Below are 12153 nucleotides of genomic sequence, written 5' to 3'. Positions count from 1 at the left end.
GATAGGAGGAAAGAGAACACCATAGCTAGAAGCATTTCATATCGCTTCAGCTCACATTTCATTGGCCAGAGAAAGTCACACAGCAAATTCAACACATCATGTAAGTGCATTTCTGCCTCATGCCTGGAAGGAGAACTGGGATATTTTCTTTATTTTTTATTTTTTTTTGAGATTTTATTTATTTATTTATTTGACAGAGACAGAGACAGCGAGAGCAGGAACACAAGCAGGGGGAGTGGGAGAGGGAGAAGCAGGCTTCCCGCTGAGCAGGGAGCCCGATGTGAGACTCGGTCCCAGGACCCTGGGATCATGACCTGAGCCGAAGGCAGCCGCTTAACGGCTGAGCCACCCAGGCGCCCGAACTGGGATATTTTAAACAGCCCTCATGACTACCATAGAAAGGGACTACTTTCAATTGCAATACTGTAGACTTCCAGATAAAGGAAAGAAAAAAAATCTGAAAATTTACTCTCTTTATTGTATTACTTGTAAACAAAGCGATAGAGACTGAGACAAGCTATTTTGTTATCTACAGAAAAATCTATTTCTCACAGGCAAATTCAAAGAGTAATGTTCTCTCCATACTCATTTATTTCATCGGGTGCAGAAAAGATGTGTCTAAGGGAGGGTCAGTTACTCCAAGAGAAAGTATATATTTTATCTCCTAATGCTTTAGGAATGAGGGAAGGGTTGAATAATTAGTTACTTTGGTAAAAATGGAGGTGATGTTTGGCTAAATTAGAGAGAAAGCTCATTTCAGGCTTAGTGCTAGATCCTTCTTAATATTTTGAGGCAAGATACACACTTAATGATAAACTAGAGGTTTATGGGGTCCCAGCCTACCCGCAGGTAGAGGAGTCAAGAAATAACCAATGTATAGGTTCACTTCCACTACATTTGAGGAGCTTGTAAATTATTGACATAGTCACATGCTGCATGGTACATGGAAGCTATTGCTCTGAAAAAAAAAATGTGTCTAGGTAAGAGAACTCCTTTATCTTTAGCATGGTGGGGACAAAACAGGAAGTATGGCAGGAGGTCTAGTCAGAATAATAATGCTTTAAAAGTTAATGAAATAGAGTATAACAAAAATAATCACTTAAATATTATTAAAGGAAAAGGTATAGTCAATAAAAGCATTTGACATCTTCCAAAAAAAGAAACACCATTGATATATCAGAAATTCAAAGACAAAAAAAGTTCCCTTTTAACTGAAGGCCAGTTAAAATACAAAAAAGTACAGATCTCAAAATGATGAGTTCAGTGAATTTTAACAATTGTATATACCCATATAAGCCATTATCCAAAATAAGATATAGAATATTTCCATCACTCCAAAAGGGTTCCCTCACACTTCTTTCCAGTAAACACTCTCTTTCCCATCCAAAGGAACAACTTACTGACTTTTATTACCATTGATTAGTTTCATATGTTTCTGGTACCATTTATATATCTACATATCTTTATCTATCTATCTAAATATATATTATTTGTGTTTGGCTTCTTTAGTCAATGACACTTATTCATGTTACTGAGTGTATTAGTAGTTTATTTTTTTACTACTTACTAGTGTTCTATTATTATCATTATACCACACATTGTTTATCCATTTTCCTATACTGAACATTTGGGCTGTTTCTGATTTGGGGATATCATAAATTAGCTGCAATGATAGTTCTTATACAAGACATTTAATAGATATGTATTTTCATTTATTATGGAAAAATACTTAGGAGAGGAATTGCTAGGTAATAGTGTTGATGTATTTTTAATTTTTTAAGAAAGTTCCCCCTTTATTTTTAAAAGGTTCATGAAATCCACATCAATTTACACATTTTATTTACATAAGGAGCTCTTCTGAGAGAAAAAAGTAGGCCACTTAGTTCCTGCCATCATAATAAAGCTAGAAAGAGGACAGAGGAATACTCCATCTAGCCCATTTCTGGGGACAATAGATGAGGGTCATCTGGTCTGAAAATGAGGAAGAAAGCTCTATGGGATATGCTTCTACTAAAGATGACAAAATCTGAAGAAAAGTTCATTCCCTTTGTGGTGGACCACATGGGAAAAAAGAGTGAAGGGCAAAAGATTGTTACACAAAGACAAACCAAAGCATATAGTCTATAGTTTTTGTCAGTCTAGTGAATTCTAGGCAACACCTAAGCTGTTCATAAGGTTTATATTTCTTGTCTCTGGTGAAAGGACACAGTTTTAGCAGCCTCTACCTGGCCTACTGATCCTAGGTCATTCGAAAGAACTGATTGTTACTTGTGCTTTGAAGTTTTCTGATCCCTATCAAAAGTATCCTCGACGGAGCTTCCATCTTTCACTGGCTTAGGAATTCATAGTCTTCCTAACCTCCAAAATAGAAAGAGAGGGTGTAGACTAAGGAGTAGTTGTGGTTTGAAAAGGAAAGTCCTTATCACACGACTGGGACTCCAATGTGGTAATTACTTCATTCCATTATACAGAGCTTTGATATTTGGTTGGTATTTGGGGAGCCTACAGATAAATAAACAAGCTTTTAAATAACTCTCATAATGTAGCCTTACTTACACTTTGATTATTTTCTCAATTACAGTGCAGAGCTGAATTCTTTGCTCTACGGCATAAAGGCATTACGGGTTTCTGTCTTTCTGATTACACAGAGATAGCTAACCATAAGTTGGCTTATGTTGGCTGTATGTTGGCTGAATGTGAACATTTTTTGGTAGCCAATTAAAAGGCTCTTATTTTTACAAATCCAAGCAATAATTGGTTTCTCAATACTAATTTGAGAATGCAATATGCTAAATTTTTAATTTGGGTCAGTAATTGATCTAGTCAACAGCTGATTTTTTTTTTCTTTTTTGAGGAGGGTTCTATTTAAACTGAAAAGATATGGTCTATGTCATGCAAAGTTCTGATGATGTAGAAATAACTTTTGTTATTTCTCAGTCAGTCTCATTATTTCCCTATTACCTCATCAGGTTCTATTACTTGGCCCAAGTTCCCTAGGAAACAGAACCTGAAGCAAAGATTCTGCGTTTATGTTTTATTAGAGGATACATTCCAAGAAAGCAAGAATAAAGGAAAATGGAAATGAGACAGAGAAAAAGAGAAAAGCAAATACAAGATGAATTACTAAGCTAAACACAGCTTGTCAAGAAACACAGCTTTTTTTTCTCCCCCAAGAAAAACATTAACAGAAGAATTTTGTCTGAGTTCAGTGCACCATCAAGGAAAAAGAGAGCAATATAAATTGATAAATTTATCCAGTAGCCTGTCTTTCATTGTTTGAAGTTTGTCCTAAGGGAAATCACCACGCCCTGGTACTCACAGTATGTCTTATTCTCTAGGAAGTTCTAGGAAAAGACAGAGTTTCTGTGGGTACAGTCAAGTCTTACATGGACTCTGGAGTTGCTGAGGTCCCAACCTTACCGAGTACAATGGAAGCCATGCGGAAGCCAGCATTTGTCTCTAATGAAGGATGGAGCACCGTGCGGTAATGTTATGGTGGCAGTAGACAGGGTTTACATTCTTAGTGCCAGAAACATGGCGAGCAGCCAAGGCCACAGAGATAGGCCGAGGTAGTATGGATGAAATTATTATTATTATTTTTTACAATTCTATTGTAATCTCTCTATTGGCTTCCTAGCTGTCACTTTTATTTATTTTTTCCCAATAGTAGTTGATCTAAGGATTGAAATATGCATCCTTTATTAGTCTACCTTAGTGATGCAGACACATAGGGCTTGGCAAGATTTAAGGGTAGAGAATTTTATCTGTACTCTGAGCTCTTGATGAATAAAAGGCAGTGATTGGTGGATGCTAGAAGGCAGACTTGAAACCTACTCACACCTCAGACTTTGTCTGTTATACAGAAGAAAGAATCTATCACTGCAGGAAGGGCAGGAAACATGCTCACTCCTGGGAACTGAACCTGCTTTGATAGGCAGGCTGTCTGCCCCAAGGAAAAGTGTAGGAAATTTTCCCTTTTCTGGTTTTAGGTTTGACTGCTAGTTACACTAGCACTGGCAAAAGTTATTTTTAAAAAAGTATGTCACTTGAAGATGGGCAGGAAATCTACTCATGATCAGGATCTTTCACTAATATACAGGAGAGATCTGCTACCACTGCAAGAGCAGCAGGATAACTGCCTATGCTCTAGACTCTGCACTGAGTAGGGAGGGGGGGGGTTGTTCTCGGATTAAGAAAGAAGTGCAGAAAAGCAGAAATGCTCACCTCTGAGGGTTAGCCGTTCAGGGACTGCTTAAAATCAAGTCTGGAGCAGGCTAAGGAGGATAATAATGAGAACTCCCCCTTCCCCACAAGCTGTGCATGGATAAACAACATCAGCTGTCTAATGTTGAGAGAGACACAAGAGTGTGGAGAAACTCTATGTCACCGAAATATAGGGTTTGTTGAAAGCTAAGGGTGGAGCAGGAAAATTGAATAAAAAAATCACCAACACGCCAAGACTAACATTAAGAACAAGACAGCAACAGCCAACAACTGAAGGGATTTTTTTTTTTTTTGCTTAAACAACAGAAATTAATTTTCTCACAGTTCTAGAAGCTGGTTATCCAAGATCGAGGTGTTGGAAGGTTTGATTTCTTCTGAGGTCTTCTCTCCCTGGCATGGAGATAACTGCCTTCTCAGTGTTTCCTCACATGATCATCCCTTGATCTGTGTGTGTCTGTGTCCTGATCTCCCCTTATAAGGGCTCTAGACATTGAATTAGGGTCCACACATTTTTTTAAAAGATTTATTTTTTATTTGAGAGAGAGAGAGAGAGCAGGGGAAGGGCAGAGGGAGATGGAGAGAGAGAAACTCAAGCAGACTGCCTGCTGAACACAGAGTGTGACACGGGGCACAGAGTGTGACACGGGGCTCAGTTTCAGGACCCTGAGATCATGACCTGAGCTGAAATCAAGTCGGACACTTTTAAGTCCACCCATGCACCCTAGAGTCCACACATTTGACCTTATTTTATTTAAATTACTTTTTTAAAGACCCTATTTCCAAATATAGTTACATTCTGAGGTACCAGGGATTAGGACTGCAACATATGAATTTTGGTGGGACATAAATCAGCACTTAATAGAAGGAGCATTAAAAACAATCCAATAAAATTGTAAAATATGCTGAGTGTGCTTTACTTTTCTTGTAGTATCCTTGTCTGGTTTCGTACAAAAGGAATGCTGGCGTCATAATATGAGTTTGAAAGAATTTCCTCCTCTTCAGTTTTTTTAAAGAATTCGAGAAAGACTGGCATTAATTCTTCTTTAAATGTTTGTTAGAATTCAACTGTGAAGGCTTCTGCCACTGAATTTTTCTTCACTGGGAGGTTTTTGATTACTAATTCAGTCTCCTTATTTGCTACTGGTTTGTTGAGATTTTCTGTTTCTTCATAATTTAGTCTTGGTAGGTTGTATGTTTCTAGTAATTCATCCATTTCTTCCAGGTTGTCCAATTTGTTAGAGTATTATAGCTCATAGTGGTTTTTAATGATCTATTATGATCATATTTCTGTGGCAATTGCTGTAATGTCTCCTCTTCCATTTTAAATTTTGAGTCTTCTCTCTTTCTTGAAAACTCTACTCAAAGGTTTGTCAATTTTATCTTTCCAAAAAAGCCAATTCTTAGTTTCTTGATCTTTTCTCTTGTTTTCCTATTTACTATTTTGTTTATTTCAGTTCTGGTCCTTGTTATCCCCTTCCTTCTGTTAATTTTGGGTTTAATTTGACATTCTTCTTCTAGTTCCTTGAGGTATAAAGTTAGGCTGCATGTTTGAGATTTTTTTGTTTTTTATGTAGAAATTTATCACTACAAACTTCCCTCTTGGAACTGCTTTTGCTGCATCCTGTATCTTTTGGTTTGTTGTGTTTTCATTTTCATTTGTAAGATATTTTTAAATTTCATATGGAGTATGTTGTTTAATTTTCATACATTTATGAATTTTCCAGTTTCCAGGATTGTTACTGATTTCTAGTTTTTACCATAGTAGTCAGAAATTATATTTGGTATGATTTTAATCTTTTACATTTGCTAAAACTTGTTTTGTGACTTAACATATGATCCTATTCTGGAGAATATTCTGTGTGTGCTTTAGAAATGTGTATTCTGCTGCTGTTGGATGGAATGTTCTGCATATGTCTGTTTGGTCCATTTGGCCTAAGGTCAAATTCAATGTTTCTCTACTGATTTTCTGTCTGAATGATCTATCCACTGTTGAAAGTGGAGTATGGAAGTCCCTTCTATTATTGTACTGTTGTCTAGTTATCCCTTCACATCTGTTAGAATTGGCTTAATATATTTGGTTTCTCTGATTTAGGTGAATATATATTTACAATTCTTATATCCTCTTGATGAATCAACTCCTTTATCACTACATAGTTATCATCTTTGTCTCTTGTTACATTTTTTCACTTCAAGTATTTTGTGTGATATAAGTGTAGTAAACCCTGCTCTCTTTTGGTTTCCATTTGCATGGAATATCTTTTTCCATTCCCTCACTTTGAACTTACGTGTGTTCTTAAACCTAGAGTGAGTCTATGGGTTGCATATAGTTGGGCTTTTTTTTCTTATCCATTCACAACTCCACGCCTTTCAACTGGACACTTAATCCATTTAAATTTAAAGTTATTACTGATAGGCAAGGACTGACTAATGTTACCTTGTTAATTATTTTCTGGAGGTTTATAATGCCTTTCCTCCTTTCTTCCTCTCTTGCTGTCTTTGCTTGTGAATTGATGATTCTGTAGTGATTTACTTTGATTCCCTTTTTTCTTGTGTGTGTCTGCTATAGGTTTTTGCTTTGTGGTTACCATGAGGCTTACATGAAATATATTATAGACATAATGGTGTATTTTAAGCTCATAACAATTTATTTTGCTTGCATACAAAAATTCTATCCTTTTACTCCCCCTGCCTTTTGTTTTTAATGTCACAATTAACATCATTTTATATTGTGTATCCCTTAAAATTATTGTAGCTATTGCTATTTTTAATACTTCAGTCCTTTAACTTTTATACTAGAGTTAATTATTATTAATTATAGTGTTAATAATTAATTATTATCACCATACTGTAGTATCAGAGTATTCTGGATTTGTCATACATTTGCCTTTACCAGTGTGTTGTATATTTTCACGTTGCTAAATGGTTACTAAATACTAAATATTTTCATTTTATCTTAAAGAACTCCTTTCATCATTTCCTATAAAGCAGGTGATGAATTCTCTCAGCCTTTGTTTGTCAAACAAAGTATGCATGTCTCCTTCATTTCCGAAGGACAGCTTTGCTGGGTAAAGTATTCTTGGTTGACATTTTTTTTTTTCTCTTTCAGCATTTTGAATATACTTCCTCTCTCTATTAGCCTATAAGTTTATGCTGAGAAATCTGCTGATAGCCTTGTGAGAGTCCCCTTATAAGTGAAAAGCTTCTTCTCTCTTTCTGTCCATGATTTTCTCTTTGTCTTTGATTTTTGACAGTTTTATTATTACGTGTCTTGAAGGATATCTCTTTGAGTTGACTTTGTTTGGGGACCTATGAGCTTCATGAACTTAGATGTCCAAATCTCTCCCGAGTTTTGGCAAATTCTCAGACATTACTTCATTAAATAAGCTGTATACTCCTTTCTCCTTCTTCTTATTCTGGACTACAATTAATTATTTTTCTTAATGATGCCCATAAGCCCCACTGGTTTGCTTTTTTTTTCTAAAGATTTTATTTATTTATTTGACAGAGAGAGAGACAGAGAGAGAGGGAACACAAGCAGGGGGAGTGGGAGAGGGAGAAGCAGGCTTCCCGCCAAGCAGGGAGCCTGATGTGGAGCTTGATCCCAGGACCCTGAGACCATGACCTGAGCTGAAGGCAGTCGCTCAACCAACTGAGCCACCCAGGCGCCCCATCCCATTGGTTTTCTTCACTCCTTTTCATTATTTTTCTTTTTTCTTCTCTGACTGGATAATTTTAAATAATATGTATTTGAGTCATTGATGGTTTCTTTTACTTGGTCCAATCTTCTGTTAAAGCTCTCTATTGAATTCTTCAGTTCAGTCATTATAGTTTTCATCTCCAAGATTTGTTTGGTTTCTCTTTATATTCTTTACCTTTTGTTCAACTTCTCATTTTGTTCTTTTATTATTTTCCTAATTTTGTTAAATTATCTATGTTCTCATAGCTCTCTGAGCGACTTTATAACAGTTCTTCTGAATTTTTTGTCAGGTAATTCATGTATCTCTCTTTCTTGAGGTCAGTTACTGGAAGTTTACTATGTTCCTTTGGTGATGTCATGCTTCCCTTATTCTCCATGATCCCTATAGCCATTTGAAGGTGTCTGCACATTTGAAGAAGCAGTCACCTCTTCCAGAGTTTATAGACTGACTTTGGTAAGTAAACTCCTTCACTTGTAGGTGGAGGCACACTGGAGAATGCTGTGCCCTGGTGTAGGGATTGATGCAGGGTGACAAGTGTGGAGGTATGTGGCAGCTGTGATCCAGGTAGGCATGATGTCTCATTGGATCAGGCTGCTGGGGTTCAAAATATCTACAACTGAGTGATTCCTCATGGGTGTTGCAGGGGGTGCACAGTGGTTGCAAGTGCTTTGCAACTTTTAAGTGGTGATTCCAGGTTCAGCAGCTAGGGACTAAGACAGGCAGTGGTGGTAGCCAGACACACACATCTGCAGGGGTCATCTACATGTGCCTATGTATTGGCAGAGGCTGGCTGCATACACACATAATGACAAGGGTCATGGTCAGCAGCAGAGACCAAGGCCAACTGCAGGTGCTTTAACAGTTGTGAGGGCCTTGGCAATAGGGGCACACTCTTATGGCCTGAGGGTATTGCCATGGTTATACATAGAGCAGTGGAAGCTAGTGATAAGAGAGAGGGCCAGGCCCAGGTTCACAAGAAGCTACAGGGACCTTGGTTGTCAGTGTGTATTCCTGTGACTCCAAAATCTCACCATGGGCACACATGGGAGTCAGGCCACTGGGACACAGATAAACAGCTGGAAGAGCTAGCCATGAAAGCTCACACAGCTGTGAGAGTCAGCCACAGGGATCTAGGCTAACATCTTGCATATTGTTATGCCAGACAGGGGCTGGCTTCCAGTGTGGATCCCAGACTAAAGAGGTGAATAGAGCAGGATGTAACTCAGGAAGCTGACATCTGCAAAAATAAAAACCTGTGGGCCAAAAATTTCACTGATGAAATATGAAGAGGGTTCATGGAAACTGTGCTGGCAATTCAGTGGTAGAAGCTGTTGGGGTCTTCTGCAGAACAGGTCAATAGGAACCACAGTCACTCCTTCTACACTGTTAATACTAATATCCTGTTAATACTAATATGCCCTATTTTTCTGGTTCCTAGCCTTCTCTAGACATCTCAGCTTGGCCACTCTGAGCGCAGTGAAACCTAAGTGGGTCCTTTGTTCAGTGCCCCAGAAGCCTGAAGAAGCTGGTCATTCACCCCACTCTCCCTTTCCTGAGGAAGGGAACTCTGTCAAGCTGGGATTTTCTTCTTGGCAGTGCTGGCCTGGGGATGGGATGATGCAGGCTAAATAAAACTGTTTTCCTTCTCTTTTTTATGAGGTTATTCTCTGTTTTTTTATTCTACTGAGTTGCTAAAGCTTCTTAAGTGGACTCCTGAGCTCTCCTAGAGCTAATTTTGTTCATGGATAGCTAAGTGTTGATTTTTATTGGGGGACAGAAGCTGGGGTCTCCTCCTCCACCATGTTGGTGACATCAATCTCCTGGAGTGATTTGAATATTTTAATACTGAAGGAAACCATGACAACAAATACCCAAATCCAGCTCAACATAATTCCCCAATACTAAGAGTCTGACAGAAAAAGAAGCACACCTGCATCCAGTTAAAAAAGTTACCTCAATATCTATTTTTCTTTTACATACAATCTCCAGAATTCAAACAAAAACTGTAAGACACATGAAAAGCAAGACAAAATAATGGCTCATTTTTAATGGATGAAGAAGTCCATAGGAGTAGATTCAAACATGGTCTGGGTGTTGAAATTAATAAACTGAGATACTGAAATAACTACACATAATATATAAATTTTTCTGATGAAAAATGTGAATGGGGGGGATTTGTGCCTGCAAAGTTTACCCTCCATGGCTGGCCCTTCTTCCATTTGTCCATATCTAAACCAGGTACATGCTCCCAATACCCTGATCACCTAGGAAGGGCTAGCCTTCCTCAGAATTTTGCACATGAAGGCTTTCTTTTACCAAAGGCTCTTTGATAACACCCTAGAAAACTGACTTTTATTTTGTCAAGTTTTATACTGTTGAGAACATGAAAGTGAAAGTATTTTGCATCATTTTATCATAACCAAACTTGAAGTCTTGGACTAGTTGAACCTGGAGCAATGTATACAAGGAATTTGCTATTTTCTCCTTCTCAGTCATGTTTGGGAGCTACTTCTACATTATCTGGTTGGGTAATCTCATATAGTCATGGGACTTTTAATTTCATCTATATGCTTATGACTTCCATGTTCTTATCTCTAGTCCTGGCTTTGCTCTTGTACTCCAGCCTTATGTATCTAATTACTTATTCAGAACCCCAGCTTAATCTAAGACACTTCAATATTATCAAATTTAAAGTAGATTTTATTTTACTTAAATAGCTCCTTAACCTGCTATTTCCTCAAATTCTTTTACCTCAGTAAATAGCACTACTTTCTATTTAGCTACAAAAGTCAAAGCCACAGGATTCATCCCTAACTCTTACCATTATACCATTCTTATTTCATCTATCAGAATATATTGTAGGTTTTAACCCTTTTCTTTTCTTTTTTTTTAAGATTTTTTATTTATTTATTTGACAGAGAGAGAGAGAGCACAAGGTGAGGGAGAGGCAGGCTCCCTGCAGGGAGCCTGATGCGAGGCTTGATCCCAGGACCCTGGGATCATGACCTGAGCCAAAGGCAGACACTTAACCCACTGAGCCACCCAGGCTCACTGTAGATTTCAACTTTAACCACATTATAATTTGCTTCTCTTTGTTTTCACTATCACTTTCACCTGGACAGAGGAACTAATAAAACTTATCTCCTTATTTCTACTTGTGTCTCATTCATCCATTTTTCAAATATCTGCAAGAGTGATTCATAAAATATATTAGTGGAAACATACTGCTCTCTTGCTTTAAATCCTCCCTTTGCTCCCTCCCAAAAATTAGGGGGAAAAAAAATCCAAATTCAGTATCCAGGCTTCACAACACATATGATCTGAGGTGTGGTGAGGGCTATACCTTATGTGTTTACTTGCTCCTTTCCATCCAGCCACACATGTCTCTGTGTTTCCCAAAACTACCAAGGCATATCCAGGTTAGAGGCTATTCAATATCTCTTTATTTTATCCACAGACTGTTCTCTGTTTTTTGTTTTTGTTTGTCTATTTTTGAGGCTGACTCCTTGTCTTTGATTAAATTTAGTAAAAGGTCTTTATTAACCACCAAAAGAAAGTTATTCTTTAATCACCGCCTATTTTACATTACTAACTGCATCACTATTATTTTTTCTTTAAACAACAGCACTTAACTCTATTTTACATGTTTTTAAATTTATTTATCTAATTATTCATTGTGTGCTATTCTGCTATTATAGGTAAAAATTTAATAAATATTAAGGCCTTCCATGGCATTTTCAAGCCTGTATCTCCAGGATTAAGAATAGTCCCTGATACACAGTATTACTCAATAAATGTTTGTTTAGTGACTCAATTTCAATTATATGAGAATCACACTATGTAATGGAATCTTTTACATAATTGCCATTTCACAAAATTGTTCCTCTATTGCTTTATTTGATTTTTAAATATTCCTCCAAAGCATCTTTGGTTTTTAAAAATAGTACAAACCTCAATGAGGTACCACCTCACACCAGTCTGAATGGATAAAATTAACAAGTCAGGAAATGAAAGATGTTGGCGGGGATGCGGAGAAAGGGGAACCCTCCTGCACTGTTGGTGGGAATGCAAGCTGGTGCAGCCACTCTGGAAAACAGTATGGATGTTCCTCAAAAAGTTGAAAATAGAGCTATCATACGATCCAGCAATTGCACTACTGGGTATTTACCCCAAAGAGACAAATGTAGGGATCAGAAGGGGTACGTGCACTCTGATGTTTATAGCAGCAATG

The sequence above is a fragment of the Leptonychotes weddellii genome, chromosome 2 (assembly GCF_054177405.1).
Source record: "Leptonychotes weddellii isolate Sample4059 chromosome 2, ASM5417740v2, whole genome shotgun sequence".
Lineage (NCBI taxonomy): Eukaryota > Metazoa > Chordata > Mammalia > Carnivora > Phocidae > Leptonychotes > Leptonychotes weddellii.
This window is presented reverse-complemented; position numbering follows the sequence as displayed.